The following is a 17,866-nucleotide window of genomic DNA, read 5'->3' as shown; positions in this document are numbered from 1 at the left end:
CCATCATAAATTTATACCAATAGGCTTCTACCTCTACGGCTAATTGATTATGAAAGTTCAACCTTCGAGGTGAAATGGTTTTGAAGAAAAAGATAACGTCGCTGAAAAATAACTAAAATGCCAACAAGATGATGGGAAACAAAGGATGTTTATGACATTATCAGATCAAAGTGATGGATGTGACGAGGAGTGGTTGCATAGCAGACCGTGTGCAAAGTCGTGAATCGTGTGCAAAGTCATGGACCGTGCGCAAAAAGACAGAGGGTGGAGCAATGATCTGTTGATTTGTTGGGTGGAATTGGAATGTTTAGAGAAATAATTCTCTTATCATGCTTACTATTACTTTCATTTCGAAAATGAACGTTGTTTTTTCTCCCTAAATGTCTATAAGTAATTTGATTCGTGTATAACAAACAAATCTGTATTGAAATAAGTGTGTTACAAAATTAAAAAAAGTTCATACACTATACTTCAGTAATTGAGCAATCATTGTTACATTCACTTTATTGTGCATGTGGTTTAGATAATTCATATTTGATAATTGATAGTGACGGCAGTGCATGGACCTATACAGATGTCCAACATCGATGTATCATGATAAACTAAAATATTTTTGATCATTCTGAGTTTGAATTGTACAATTCTTCTTTATTTACATTATGTATGGCAGACCTGTTTCGTACTTATATTGCTTGTATACTAATGGTATTCAATCTATATATATATATTTTTTTAATTGTTTTGGGGGACCTTGGCATCATTTTATTGGAAATGAGAAAGACGAAACAAACTGAATAAAACTACCGTCAGAATAAAGCAATTTTTTTTGTGAAAATGTTATTAAGGTAATAAATTGTCTTCCACTGGGATGACGACAAATACACATGATACATGATTTAAAATAATGATCACTGAGTCCCGTATTCTGAAGTCGGGTTTAACTTAAACTCAGGTTTAAAGTTGTGGTTAAGTATGGGAAGCCATACGTATCAACATTTTTATGAAGTTGTATGTTTCTTGTGTTTACTGTGCTCTTTCTTGATTCATCAATGGTGAATACAATCATATATTTATACTTCCTACACAATTATGAATGATTTGAGAGCCAAATGAGCTGAAGTATGATATCCCTACTGTTAGTGATTTATGCAACAATTGGCTATCCATACTTAAACCACAACTTTAGACCTGCTATCAGAATACGGGCCTGAGTGTGCAATTGTTGAGAAATTAATATGGGGAGGAGGATGTTGTCTCCTTTCAGCACCCGCTCCGTCTCCTAAAATTATGTACCCTTAAGTCGTTGAATATTCATTACTTTTATCTATCCCATAAATTATCTATTCCCCAGGTGGGTGATAGTGAACGACTATTACAAGTCATGATGAACTGTTACCACTTTATTCTTTGCTACCGTTCCTGATAGAACAGAAGTGAAGATGTTTCGTGTTCTGACATTTGCCGTTCTTTTAGCCAGCGCGCTGGCTGCCAAGAAATACAATGGGTACGTTAAAATCTAATTAATTTCAGAGTTTCCTTTTCAAAGTCTTTTGGCAATAATAATGTGATATTGTTTATCAAACATAATCATATTTTTTTTCATTACGTAAATATGTTTGATAAAATATAGAGGAAGGGAAGACGAGAGAGAGAGATTATTTTATTATAATATATTTCCTTTTTTCAGATTTGACGATGAAGACACACTTTAACGTTTGTTTATTTTATTTTGTTTCAGAATAGTAATATATTTATTATATATTATGAACAATATACGGGTTACATGCAAATGAAACAGTCGATGATATTTCACACACTCACTAATGCCTTTATATTTTATCAAACGAAAGATAAAATATATGTTTTGCTGACTTGAAAATGATGACGCTCTCCGTTGAATCACCATTGTAGTTTTTAATTATGGTAATTCCGCATGTTCAGCAGCTCAGAAAGAAGGAATATTTTACATTATCATGAGGGGAAAAAAATGGAAAAGTAATAGCATAAGTAGTATATGATATCACTGTTTCCCTACAACCGTGACGTGCATATAAATGTTCTTTGAGAGTAAGGTAAATATTGGAATGCCATTACTTTGCACCCGATTTTTTTTTAATGTTCATGGTTTGTAAAAAAAAATTCTTGAAAACGTTTTGTTCATGTGGACTTGGCTTTTACAGCAGAAAAAGATAGATTTGTGACAAAAGACCGTAAGTCTGATGTTGGGCAACATACTGTACACTGTGTTGGGTAATGTACGTTGGTAATTTATATATTCTGGGCGATTGTTATCCTAAGTAAAATAAACCAGTTGTCTCACAACGTAGTTGGAAAGCGACGTTTCGTCTTCAAGCTGCTGGACTTCGTCAGGCAATGAGCAAAGACGCTGCCGCGCACGAGTTATCATAGCGTCGGCAAGTCTTAGGGGGCTGGTGCAGGCGCCGCGCGATGTGAACAGTGGACGGTTATTAGTGATGATTATCCTATTGAGCAAATTCATTACCAAGTTATTCGTTTTTATTACCCAACTTGGGCAGATTTTAACCAATAGTTGTGTGGATAGTGTATTGCTCAGGGTTGAAAGTTGGGCATCCAAATCTTGGCAGTGTGAAAGATTTACATCAGGTATTTTTGGTCAACCAAAATGATCTCTTGAAGGGCCAAGCGTTTGATCATCATGAGGAAAAAGAAAAATTGCACAAAGTCTGCAACAATTGGAAAATTCTTAATATTGGAAACGGCCTATTATCGAAAGTGCTTCAGTATCACTATTGCTACAACTCGAATACTCAGCAGTTACCTCAAATGAATAGTGTATTATCGTATGATATTAATTTCATTTATTTTTTTCATCTTCGTGTCAGATACAAAGTACTCAGGGTAACTCCTAAAAATGACCAGGAGCTTGGGAAACTCTTCTCACTTAAGGACACCGTGAAAGATTATGTAAGTAATGATTCCATAATAACACTTGCCATTTCTTATAATGATTTGCATGTAGGTTAAATAGAAATATAGCAACCTTTTCCATACCTCCAAAGGTGTTGTAATAACACCTATAGGTGTTAAACTAATACTGTCAATTTAACATCGCAGTCATATAACTAGTGTAGTCATCTATGTACACTGGTTAACACCAGAGTTTTTACTGTGCAAACATGAGGATTACATCATGCTGACGAGTTGCTCCAGGTGTTGCAAGTTTCTTGATATCTTTACGAATCGTGTTTACGAATATTCATGAGATGTATTATTTGACGGAATAAATCTTGTTATTGGGTTATCTGCCGCAGGAAAGAAAAAATATCTAGCGTGCATGCGACCGTGTTGAAGGTGCAAAATCCAGCAAACTTTCGCAGTTGCAACGCGGACGAATTCTACAACGTAGAAAATCTATTGAAGATACGAGTCAAATCACAGTGGACAGTTTGTTTGTATTTATTTATTTCCATATAAAAAGATAAAATATATACATGATCAATTAAACATAACATACAGATGGAGGATGGCCCATTTCAGCGGTTTCAATAATATACCACTATGCTTCCATGGGATCCTTTCAGAGGCCTTTGTCGAAAATCGGTGGACCGGGCCAGCTGGTCGTCCTAAGATTCGGAGCTGACGAAACATTGTAAATTTGTCGTTTGTCCAGAGTCCAGGACGACACAGCTGTTTTGATTCAGCGATTTTCGACAAAGACTGCTTTGTCATGATAGGCTTTTGACAACAGATTCTCTACGTTCCAGAAAGCGTCTGATACGAAAACGACGGACGTAGTTAATTTGTTACCTCTGTGCACGAATGCACAATGGAAGAGCCGAAGAGTAGTGGTTCTGACTCTCGCCTTGTAAACAGAGGGTCGTGTGTTCGAATCCCACCGCGGTCTTGCGTCCTTTGGCAAGGCGTTAATCCACACTTTGCCACGCTCGACCCAGGTGCTAAATTGGAACCCGGTAGGATGCGAAAGAAATTGTATGTTTGATTTTGCCAGCGCCATAATGTGGCTGCGACGAATGCAGCCACATTGTGCACTTTTCGTGCTTGATTAAAATGAATCCAATGACCGGGGTAATAATATGCTGTAACGCACTTTGGGCCATTCTGAAAAAAGCGCTTATTAATGCGCCCTACGTCTCGGAGCAAAATACACGCTAATGAAAGCGAGATGAATTTATTTGTTAAAAAAAAGAAAGAAAATTAATGTACCCCGAGATGTAATATTTTTAGACGAAGTTTATCATGTTTATGTCCCTTTTAGGTCGACTTCTGGAAGTCCCCTACCACAGTCGATCGCCCTGTCGACATGCTAATCAGCCCTCTGCACCAAGATCTTGTTGTCGGTCAAATCAATCGTCGCAATCTCGAGTTCGAAGTCACAGTCCAGGATCTTCAAAAGGATATCGATGGGGAGAGGGTGGAAGCGGTGCCTGGCTTTAGCTACACCGATTACAACACCCTTGATACGGTAACTATATATTTTTTTTATATATATCATGATATAGTCTGCAAGCACAGGCCCTGATTGGAACTTTGATCAACAAGTGTGCCTCCACGCAAAGACTAGCACATGCAAAACTTAGAGCCTTCAGTACGCAAGGCATGAGAAGGCTGCACATTGGGTGATTTCAAGTCCGGTGTTGGTGTTGAAATTTTGATTGCTTCCCTTGCTCCAAAACTTACTCAGAGTTTGTAAAACTGATCCAGATCATATTATTGACATCTCATCAACTAGTGAGTGACTTTTCGGGACCAACTTCATTTTATGTTTGGTGTTATAATCGTGTAAAAATTGACCTAACACCCACCAACACCAAAAGGTCAACACCGAACTTGAAATCATCCATTCAGACCCTTAACTCGAGTGAAGGGTTTGCCCAGCACACTACGGCCCGGATTGGAGTGAAACTTTCCAACAACTGATTAGAAGAACATATGCACAGTCATGGTTGTAGACCAGTTGTAATGTTGCCTTGCTCAATGAACCGCGTGGCTGGAATTTCGTGTATAACGGACCCCTTAGACCACTCTTCCATGGTACCTCTACTGGCTCTTTCCTCTCTCTTCATTAACAAGATGGTAACATAGAAATTAATGGCAATAACCAACTCTGACTATTATAGGCTCTAGCATTTTGCTTTTTTTTATTTTTATGCGATAGATAACGGAGACACTCAATAGCAGCTATACAACACGCTTACAGATTTTTTTAAAGCGATTTATTTTTCTTTTATAATGATTTTGTTCCTTTAAATTACGAAAGAAAAAAATAAATCTATTATTGAAACGGAGTATACAGTTTCACGTCCGATCCGGGATGCTTCTTCAAATCATCTTGTCTGATTATTGATTTTACTCCGCAATGTGTGAATAATTCAATATTGTATTTGGTCTCGAATCAAAGAAGAGATTCCAATCTTACGAGTAACGATGATTTAATGATCGAAACATATTATTGAGCTATCATACTCTAAATACGGGTTTCCTTTTATTTTATGTGGGAGACACTGTATAGTGGTTCTTGTCATCTCTTCCCACTATATCGCTATTGAGCCCACGATGAATCCCCTCTCCCTCCCTTTCTCTGTCTACCTATCTCCACTCTTATTTCTGCGGAGTAAATTGACTCGGAATCAGTGCAACTTGGAGTCAACTGTATTCAGAGTGATAAATTATCCGCTGAAAAATACTCAAACTCCGACTGAAAGTAACTGGGAAACGAGTTACTTGCCTCGAAAATGAATTGACACCCAGTTAGCGCCATTCATTAGTCAAATTGACTCCTCAGAAAGAAAAGTGTATCTCTCTTCCTCTCTCTCTCCGGTCTGATCTTCTCTTCATGATGATATTCACCCACCCGCGATTCCCTTTTTTTCTCTCTTTTTGTTATTTCTTTTTCCAGATTAATAACTGGATGGACGACTTGGCTTTGTCATATCCAAATCTCGTAGAAGTCGTTGACGTCGGAAGTTCTTATGAAGGACGGACGATTCGGGCTTTAAAGGTTTGCTTCAGAAGACCCCAGTAAAAAAAAAATGAGCACAGTTTTATATTTTAGCGTTTATGAGTGTCAAGATGACTAAAATAAAAAGGTCATTGACTAATTAATCAGAATGCAGTTTTCTTATTTTCAAGCTGCTAAATGTCCTTGGCCAATATGGAAGAGTGATCTTGATCCGATCAAACCAAAACAATTTTTTTTTCAAACTTACATTATATGAAAGCATTGATTTTTTTTAGCTTTGACATAATGCATACATTATTTGGGTTCAAACAATAAATTACAAAGTGAAAACAGTAATTTTTGTAGAATGTCTTACTTCCACAATTTCTCCTGTATCACAAATGTTTTAAATATACGGATAAAATCCTTTTCTTTGAACAACCCCCCCCAAAAAAAAAAAAAAATCAGTATGAATCAATCAGAATAGATGTCTGCAATTTGTATCTGAAAGCATATAGCCCATAATGGCGACCGTGCTTTTTTAAAACATAATTGTTATTACAGCGTTGATTTGTGTTTCTATCACCAGATAAGTGGAGGAACGGGAGGAAAACCGGTCGTTTGGTACGAAGGCGGCATCCACGCCCGCGAGTGGATCTCCCCAGCTACAATTATTTACATGACTAAACTGGTATGAGTATTGATAAGCCTACACACTGATGCTTATTATGAAAAGCTAAATGTTATTTTAATTTGTATAAAAGTGTTGCAAGTTTTGGTAACGACATGAATATTCGGGGGCTTTATAATTATGTCAAAATACTTGGACGGTTCCCGGGGGACGGTTACACAAACTAACACAACCGACTTCTAGAGAATATATCCTACTCTATGACAGTGTCGTAACCAGATTTGTTTATGTGGGTGGGGGCATACATGTAAGTTATTTACTCGGGGGGGGGGGGTCTCCGAAGAGGTGTGTATGTCTTCCCTTTGAAAAAGGTGTGTTTTTCTTTAATACCTAAGATGCAAAATAGTGAACCTATAACATAACTCTTTTTTTTTCGTCGTAACAAAATCCCAATTGACCTTCGATTCTGACGGAGGGGAGGAGCAAGTGTCTTTTACTCGAAATGGATGTTGGAATGGTTCCTGTGACGAGTAGAATAAATCGGATTGATCTTTTGATAAACACTTGAAATGCTTTCATAATCACCCGTAATCAAGAAAATATGCATTATAGTATACAATCCTCTCACTGTATTCGCCTATAGATCAAACAGGGAACAGTTATGTAGACCAGATAATGTGAATTTCCTTACCAAAATTTGTTCGCAATTTGAAGGCAATTAGGCGCATACTCATCTCAAAATAAATGCTTTCTTCGATAACGTGATAACATATTTTGGTAATTTAATTGACAATAATGCACATTCTTACACTAATTTGGATACTCTCCTTCCCTATTTTCTTGTTTTTAATTTTTTTTTCAATCTTATTTCATTTATTCACTATTTTGGGTGGAGGGAGGGGGGGGGGGTCAAATCTTATATCTATGTTGTTCGCATCCTACTAAGGGATAGAAGAGCTTTTTCACTTTTGCTACGAAATCAGTCAAAAATTTTCCTTTTTTTCTTTTCAACGATGTAAAATATGTATGAAATGTTATTTGTCACATATTTGATTAAGTTGAATTGTTTTCAAGAAAAATTAAACTCCATATGGATTTATAGAGAAAGATTAAAAAACTTTTAGTGTTTTGAGTTGGTGAGAGCTGAGTGTGTTTTCCATTATTACTACACAGTTTGCTTCTTTTTGTCATATAATGTCATTATCCCTCTCGTAAAAAAAAATCACAAAATAGAGCTGAAGTGGGCCTTGGGGTGGAATGCCTTGATCTAGTCAAGCAGTCGTTAAACTCCATGTCTTTTGTCGCAATTTTAATGCATTTAGAGCATTTTGAAATTCATAATGCATTATTTTTTTCTTTTGTGTAGCTCGTTGAAGGTTACGTGGCCAACGATTTGGACGCAAGAAATATATTGGACAATTTAGACGTGTACATGCTGCCTGTGTATAACGTCGATGGTTACGAGTTTACCTGGACCGACGTAAGTATCTACGATTTCATAGCGCAGGTACGATGACCGTGTGGCCTAATAACTCATTCCCATTGTCGTGCGATCTTTTTACGAACGACACGATTGGCCTATCGTAACTGATCGCGAAAGTTTATTAACCATTCAAATTTCTTCTACGATCAATACGATCGTCACGACTGATGTGATATGATCTGATACGATCTGATAAGATCACTACGATCACTTCACGATTGAGTACGATGTTTGAATCGTGAAAGTGAGAACTGGGTATAAGGCCTCATGACAATCCTGGGCTTATTGTCAATCAATTATTGTTTATTTATTGTTTGTTTATTGTTTATTCAACAAGGGGTAGCCCATTCAACATCAGTTGATCTCCCATGGGGCCCCTTTACACAAGAAGGTAAAAACAAAAAATATTTACAGATAAAAACATTCAAAATGACATAATATTGCAAAAAAAAATGCAATACAAGCAGAATTGCGAATACATCAATAATGAACATTGTAAAATTAGAGAGATTATTTCAAACATTCAAATACATAGATTTTACAAAGTAGCGGGTGCCATCGAAAACCTTAATTATCAATCGACCTGAGATGCTTTTTAAGATTGTATTTAAATGACTGTAAAGATGACGATTCACGTATGATGACCAGCAGGCTATTCCACAGTTTTGGACAGGCGTAAAATAAGGAATGTTTGCAATAATCAGAACGACACCTTGGAATAACAAGATCGTGTCTGACGGACTGCCTCGTATTTTTCGAATGGGTTTTGAAAATAATTTGAGTAGTATTCAGGTGCGAGTCCATGAACACATTTATAAACAAATATATATCGAAAATACATGATTCTGCACTTGAAGGCCGTCCAATCAAGATTTGAAAACATTTCTTTAGATGGGGTATATATGTGACATCTAAGGATCAAACGGGCTGCTCTTTTTTGGAGCTTGGTAATTCGATCCACATGAAATTGAAAACGATTTCCCCATATCTCACAACAATAATTCATTTGTGATTCAATAAAGCACATATATAATGATTTCAGGGTATCATTTTCTACGAAGGGACGAATTCTTTTTAACATAGCAAGTCCAGCAAATATTTTTTTACAAACAGAATCTACTTGATCATGCCACAAGAGATGTCTATCAATTACAACACCTAGACATTTGATGCTAGAGCATTGACTTATTTCGTCACCATTATGGTTTATGTGAATACAATAATTTCTATATATATGAAGTTTTTGTTTACTCCCTAAGACCATGACTGTTGTTTTTTCTGTATTCAGATATAGTCTATTATCTGAAATCCATTTGCATATAGAATTAAATTCAAGTTTTAATTTATATTCTACTTCTTGAATCATGTATATAGCACTACCGGTGACATACAGACTGATATCATCAGCGTACATTATTACATTTCCATATTTTAGGACATGGACCACATCGTCAATGAATATTAAAAAAAGAAGGGGTCCTAAGATCGAGCCTTGGGGAACTCCAATTGAAAGGGAACGTTCATTTGATATAGATTGTCTAATTGAAACTTGTTGTTTTCTATTCGTAAGATAGGATTCAAACCAAGACAATTAGCCATCAGACAAACCTATTTTCTTCAGCTTTGCTAACATAATTGACGGGTCAACTGTATCAAATGCTCGTTTTAGATCAATAGAAATGGCACCAATGATTTTACCATCGTCAATAGCACGTATCCAGGTATCGGTTAATGCAGCAAGTGCTGTGGAAGTACTGTGACCCGGTCTAAATCCAAATTGAGATTTCGATATCACATTATTAGAAACGAGATAATCATAAAGCTGCCGATGTACAATTTTCTCTAAAACCTTACTAAGAATTGGGAGTATAGAAATAGGGCGATAATTGGGTATTGCACTGATGTCGCCTTTTTTATACAAAGGAAGAACTTTGGCATGTTTCCAATCATCCGGGTAAGTGCCAGACGATAAAGACAAGTTTATTAAGTGAGTGATGCTGAGGACTATGACCTCACCAGCAGATTTTATAAGTTTAGCACTTATTTCATCAATACCAGTTGACTTAGCTAAATCCAAATTGGTTATAATTTTCTTAACGGAATCAGATTCAATAACATCAAATTCAAAAGTATTGTCAGAGGTAGAATTATTTTTGTCAAAATGGATATTTGATGGATTAAAACTACCGTTTGACATTAAAGGAAAATACCATATGCGTTATTGTTGCAAGTGTGTACTTGTGTTAAAAACATTAAACACGATTGTGATTATTATTACTCTTCTTCTTAAATACTCATTGAAACGTTGTTAACTGATGTTGAGTATCCATTAAAATACCCCTAACTTGACGTTGAATATTCATTAAACCATTGTTAATAGATGTTAAATATAAATTGATTTTTTGCTTGTCATTTCCTTTAATAAGGATCGCATGTGGCGCAAGACACGCAAACCACTTCCACTCTCATCGTGCTATGGTGTAGATCCGAATAGGAACTGGGATTACGAGTGGGGTAAGTTTCCTTAGTTCAATTCAATTCTTAAATCTCCCGTCTTGTTATATATATATATAGTTTAAAAATAGTACATTGTTTAAGCCTGTCACTCTAACAAAAAACAGTTTTTATACTTTTTTAAACAACTTGTTTGAAAAATTTAAACAATACGTGTTAAACGACGTGCTTCAAATTTCAAACAGCGTTTTTTACAGTGTATTTTTACTAATAATATATATATATATATATATATATATATATATATATACACACACACACACATACTAAAAAAAAACTGGGTAAAAATGCTCCATGAGGGTAATTATGTGTCCAACCAACATTGGGCATTTCTTTTGGGCAATTTTATTTATGCAGTTTGATGAAAATTTTGCCCATTCTAAAGTAAGTGCTGCTTTTTTAAAAATCTTACTGGAAAACATGCTTCCCGCATTGGGTAATATACTGCCCCAAATCGGTTGGACACATAATTACCCTTGCGCTGGTTAAAATGTTACGCAATGATTTTTACAGTGTATATAAACCACTGCTGGTTTTCTCTTAAAATATTTCATGCATAAGCCATAAGCCTATATTGTACATTATATACAAAAAAAGGGGGATGGAATGGGAGGAGTGAAAGAGAGAGCGATAGGGCTGTGGAGGGGATATAGGTACAGAGAGCCAGGGGCCACGGAAGCGGAGGGCTGTTGGGGGGGGTTCAGCCCCGCACTTTTTTCCAAAACCGTGTACAAAAACGTAAAAATGACCATATATGATTGTGATTTTTTGCATGGTCAGCCCAACTTAGAAAACCGTTCCGCGCCCCCCTAGAGCAAGGGAGGGGTCTGCCTCTTTACATTGCCCTGGGAAGCGGGGGTGCTACATGGCGTGCTGAAACACATCCAAATATTTATCTCGGGGGTTATACACCATTGGCATCACCTTTTGAAAATAAAGTTGTTGTACCAAAAAGTAGAAATTTGACCAAAATCACCTTTATTTTGGATCAAAATTTTTTCCCCTTATGCTTGTCATTTTTGTTTTATAAGCGTGTTCACCTTCATTTTTTAGAGCAACGACCTTTTTCAAATTACAGTTTGACTCTTTACTGCCTATTGAATTGTATTTAATCGTATCTTGAGATGATGAACCCAATACTTATTTCTTCCAAAATAAAGAAAACAAAATCTTAGAAAAGAAATCATGATTTACCGATTATAACACATTTCAATAAGATGTATTTTTTGGACGATTGTTAATATTGTCCGTGTAATGAATATGCTCACAATTAATTAATTTTCTTATCTTCTACATGTCTTTAGTTGCATCCTCGATTAAGTGTTCAGAGACATACCCGGTCCTAACGCATTTTCCGAAATTGAAGTCTCCTCGGTGACCGATTACATACAAAAACTTAACAATGATCGTGGCGTTCTTGCTTTCATCGACTTTCACGCATATGGTGAGATGTGGATGACTCCATGTGGATACACAGAGACTTTACCACCAGACTACGCCGAACAGGTGACTATTGTTAGCACGGGAGGATCCGGGGCCGTGCCCCCACCCTCGAGAGGCACAATGAGAATTTATAATGAAAAATGGCGTTTAAACTGAAGTGTGCCCCCCCTTGAAAGTAAAGACCTTATTATTATTTTCCTTTTTTGTTTTCTTTTTGCTTGTCAAAATTGTTCGTGGACGAAATGTACTTATTATTTTGAGGCTGAGAACTTTTTTGTTAGGTTTATTTATATGTTTGCTCGCTCGACCAAGAAAGCCGACAGTGCACTGAATGGATCCCAAACAAGACAGTAACTGCATGCGCGTATACCCGCAGCACTGCGTCTAGTTCTAGTCCTTTTCCTTCATAGACCAGATGATTTGGTCTAGTTACACTTTGTCTACATATCGTTTGTTATAGAAAACAAATATTTCATGTTTTGTCATTCGTGCTGATGTCACATCCCCACTTTCCTTTATGCTTTTACATTAAATCATACTTGTTTTCATGTTTTTCATACATGCGTGAATGATATATCTCCCTTATAATGACATAACATCAAAATCTGATAATAGATAGCTAAGTTATTTATTTTTTAAGATTAGCAATATACTATTGTCAAAACAGTTTCATGCATGTCGTCATGAATATTCATGAGACGGGCTGATGATATTACATCCCCACTTTCCTTTATGCTATTACATGAAATCATAATTGTTTTCTTGTTTTTCATGTCATGTGTGAATGATAATATGTCTTCCTTATAATGAAATGTGATTGAAGCAAATAATTTCGAATGCACTAAATGATTTGTCAATCGATTTCCTTGTTAGCTATTGGAGGAAAAAAATGAATAAACCGAATTCATATAATAAACTATAAACGTGTCGTCATGAATATTCATGAGACGGGCCGATGATATTACATCCCACTTTCCTTTATGCTATAACATGAAATCATAATTGTTTTCTTGTTTTTCATGTCATGTGTGAATGATATGTCTCCCTTATAATGAAATATAATTGGAGCAAATGATTTCGAATGCACTAAATAATTTGTCAAGCGATTTCCTTGTTAGCTATTGGAGGAAAAAAATGAATAAACCGAATTCATATAATAAACTACAAACGAACAAGAGGGGATATGCAGTTTGCTCACTGAATGTTCATCTTGAAAAAGCCATAACTTCGTAATTCCTAGTCCAATCTTTATCAAATTTTTAGTGTTTTGTTTGTCTGATTTTTCTTTATCTGTTCATATCCTATTATTTTGAGTTAAGGGTACTCCTTTGACTAGAAACATTGAAGAAATTTCAATAAAGGAAGACTGACAAATAAAACCGTGCATGCGTTATTTATACGCAGATGCGCTTTTGGGCGTACACAATTTTACGCAATTTTGCAAATAATGTATAGTAGAAAGCAAATATGTAATACAGGAACGAGCACTTGGAGGGAATTTGACGATGACCAAATTTCCATTATATTCATAGATGTCTCATAATTACTTCGAAATCGAGTGTTCATGTCACAATTTCAACCTACGATGACACTATAAATTGCTCGTTTTGTAGTCCTATACATAATCGTTCTGCCTCCCGAGGAATAAACGATTTCAGTAATTCCTACCTGCATTGTAGCGTATATGACTTTGCTTGTGTAAAATTTATGTCATTAATTTCTTATCGATTTATTATTATGTTACAAAATAAACAATGGAAAACTTCTTCTTCTTCTCATTCCTCTTCTTCTTGCTCTTCTGCTTCTTCTTCCCAGATTGATGTGGCTACTAGGTCAGTAGAAGCACTGCAAAGTGTGTATGATGGCGAAACAGTGTACCACACCAATTTGGGTCCAATTGCTACAGTTATATGTGAGTAATGTATTTCATTTGTTTGGATATTCCTTAGTGATAAATATTGATAACAATGATAACAGTTGTACAAATAATAATTAAAATAATACTAATAATATTAGTAGTAATAATGACAATAATGATAATAATTATAGTAATAATGACAATGATAATAATATCAATATATACCAATAATAATAAAGATAATTACAATTTGTTGATAATAACAATAACATTGTTGATGGTGACTATGAAAATTAGAACAAAAAATGAATAATATTATCATTATTGACACATACCGCCTTTGCTCGGGAATTCGAATTCAAACCACAGTTTTCGAGTGAGCGTGTGAAAGGTCCGATTATTCTACAGACGAATTGCAGTCATAATTACAATGATGATTTAAGATTCACATGTGAAAAGGCCCTGTCATGCAGGCCGCCTTCTGCACTGTAAAACTGTGGTGTTAAAACTGACACCAGTTGGTGTTGATAGAGGACCACACCCTGAGGTGTTAAAATTACACCCTCGAGATTTACCAAAACACCAAATAGTGTAAATGTAACAACCAGTGGTGTTACAATATAACCTATAGGTGTTAAAATAGCACTGACAATTTAACACGGTGTAAAATAACTGGTGTGGTCCTCTATGTACACCGGTTAACACCACAGATTTTGCTGTGTGGAAGATCAGTTATAGCATCAGCGGCTACCTTGCTTGGGTAAATAAGGATTATTGTTTGTCTGTATGACAGATCACTTATTGGATAATAAGTGCGCTAGAAAAATACCTTTTATTATTGTTATCTTCATTATTATTACTATTCTTATCATCACTATTATCAATTTCGTCGGAATCATCTCTATCATTTTGTTTTAATCTAATAGCCATTTTCCCCTTCATTATCTCGAAATCGACCACTTCCTTCACCATACTCACTTTCATGTCATCTATGGAGGTTACTATGGATATGTGCAGCGAACCTTTTTCAATGTCATCAGGTCATAACAAAGTCTTCAAGGCGCCGTTTGTTAAATTCCATCAATGATCACTCAACATTACGGATCACTATAAATATTTACATCACATTATTAAACTTCCGAGTCGACGGAACATATCGACGAAAGTAGACAAAAACCATGAAGCGCGCGTATTTTCAAGCCCGCGTAAAAATCAAATAAGTGCTCAAAATTGACCATAATAATGATGATGATGATAACAATAATCATGATAATAGCGGCTACTTATATAGCGCACTGGGGTAAACATTTCAGTGCTCATGGCGCTGACAGAAAAGCATTTCAAAAATTTGTGCCCGCGTTTTCGGAACAACGAACTTTATTTCGTTTTCGGAATCACGAACCTTCGGAATTACAAAGTGTAACCCATCAAAACTAGGGTCATACTCAATTCCTTACCATGTATATGTCCATGATTGTTTGTTGAAAAGCAAAATAAACTGAACCGAAGCGATGCCATACCGTGAACGTTATCACCATGCATACCATCAAAATCACTAATACCATACCACCACTATTTCATCATTATCATAATTATTATCATTATCATGATCATCATTTTCACTGTAAAAAAATATTCTCATGATTATCATGATCAAGATCATCAAGGAGTTCAAAATGTAAATAATTCTTTTGCATATTATGTACTAAACACTGCATGTTTGTCTACTTTTCATCATTATTGTTACGTAGATGAGGCGCATGGGTCGAGCGTTGATTGGACGTACGGAGAGCTTGGCATTGTTCACTCGTACGCCGTGGAGCTTCGTAATACGAGGAGTTTCATTATCAGCTCGGCGTACATCGAAAAATCCGGGAGAGAAACGTACGAGGCTCTGAAAGTCACATCTTTACACGTTATCCCCTAATTCTTCAGCCTGGGTGGTTGTCTAATTCCATTCTATAATTCTACAGGCCTAAAAATGTGTTTTAAATTTGTGTGGAGGTAGTATACTGCATTCATAAAGCATCCCGAGCGACATTGTTAATCAGTTTTGTTAAACCAAGTCGGAGGTTTGGTTAAAAATTAGTCATAAAAAAGTCACCAGAAAAATAATTCAATATTACAAACAATATCAATGTAGGATATGGGAAATTACTGTTTAGATTTCAAATCTCTTGAGTAAATTTAAACAATTATGATCATTTCTTGTAATAAAGGTTCTTATAGTATACAAGGTTGGAGAATAGTGTTTTTAACGTATCAACTCGGATTTTTAGCATAGCTTCTTTACTGAACAGCAATGTTACATGTCTAGGACTGGTAGATGTTATCACATGCCTGATCACTTGAACTTGAAATAAGAAAAAAAGTAATAACTGTTCCAATCTAAAAGAACTGTGCGACGCCATACTGCTGTCAATATATACGGTGATGATCTTTCAGAATAAGCAATCCAAATAACAAGGTTTGGATACACCTTTGGCATCGCATCTGTGCTTGTTCTTACAATTTACTTTATTTCATCCCATTTTTCTAATTCTCAGATTTTTAACAAATCTATTGGACTGTCATATATTTCGTCATGGGGAAACTAAAACACCAAATAACACAGCGTTGAAGGGTTTCAGAAATACACAAAATACCGATGCCTGAACTCGCAGTATATTTATAGCAATCATAATTTATGAAGAATAACTAATTATATACTTTGTCATTGACTTGTTAAGAAAAAAAAAGAACTGTTGCGACGCCATACTGCTGTCAATATATACGGTGATGATCTTTCAGAATAAGCAATCCAAATAGCAAGGTTTGGATACATTGGCATCGCATCTGTGCTTGTTCTTACAATTTACTTTATTTCATCCATTTTTCTAATTCTCAGATTTTTAACAAATCTATAGGACTGTCACATATTTCGTCATGGGGGAAACTAAACACCAAATAACACAGCGTTGAAGGGTTCAGAAATACACAAAATACCGATGCCTGAACTCGCAGTATATTTATAGCAATTCATAATTTATGAAGAATAACTAATTATATACTTTGTCATTGACTTGTAAAGAAAAAAAAAGAACTGTGCGACGCCATACTGCTGTCAATATATACGGTGATGATCTTTCAGAATAAGCAATCCAAATAGCAAGGTTTGGATACATTGGCATCGCATCTGTGCTTGTTCTTACAATTTACTTTATTTCATCCCATTTTTCTAATTCTCAGATTTTTAACAAATCTATTGGACTGTCATATATTTCGTCATGGGGGAAACTAAAACACCAAATAACACAGCGTTGAAGGGTTTCAGAAATACACAAAATACCGATGCCTGAACTCGCAGTATATCTATAGCAATTCATAATTTATGAAGAATAACTAATTATATACTTTGTCATTGACTTGTAAAGAAAAAATATGTATTACACGCAGACCCCTGTAAGTCATTAAAAGTGAAGAACAAATCATTATAATAAACTAGAACTACGAATGTTTCGCTATGTGAACCTCGATAAACTCGAATTAAAAGCAATATAGAAAGTTTATTGTCTTCGTTTTTTGTGTTAAATGTTTAGAAATATTTTTATCATGCTTTATTTTTTTTTTACAAATATCAAGAATCCTACATACTCAATTATGTTTCTCACTATTGCCTTTTTGCTTTTTATGATATCTTGACCAAGAAACTACAAGAGACGAAAACATAATTCATGAAAAAAGTTTAATGTATGTTCAAAGGGCTTTAGTATTTCCCACGCTTGATATTCTTTCAAATGTTTTTTTTTTTACGAATGCATAATGGCATACTTGGATTAAATGTTAAGTCTGAAAATTTTGAATACCATACGTGTAATTCATGTTTTAGGCTGAAATATTTTGTGATAGGACTATATACCTACTAAGTAGCCAGATATTGTCCAATTGTCTTTACAAGCACATCACACTATATTCAAAGAACTCCATAATCGTTTGGCAATTTACTAAAAAAAAGTC

General features: G+C 35.4%; 1 protein-coding gene and 1 pseudogene across 1 annotated transcript in view; one reads left to right on the top strand and one right to left on the bottom strand.

Moving 5' to 3' along the window:
* LOC121408402 (carboxypeptidase B-like) overlaps positions 1–17,866 on the bottom strand; it is a 43,041-nt gene that overhangs the window by 20,514 nt on the left and 4,661 nt on the right. The gene's annotated exons all lie outside the window — the stretch shown is intronic.
* On the top strand, positions 1,384–15,939 carry LOC121408403 (annotated as a pseudogene).

The sequence above is a fragment of the Lytechinus variegatus genome, chromosome 2, assembly GCF_018143015.1.
Source record: "Lytechinus variegatus isolate NC3 chromosome 2, Lvar_3.0, whole genome shotgun sequence".
NCBI lineage: Eukaryota > Metazoa > Echinodermata > Echinoidea > Temnopleuroida > Toxopneustidae > Lytechinus > Lytechinus variegatus.
Note: the sequence above shows the minus strand (reverse complement) of the source record. Positions and strands in the feature narration are given on the sequence as shown.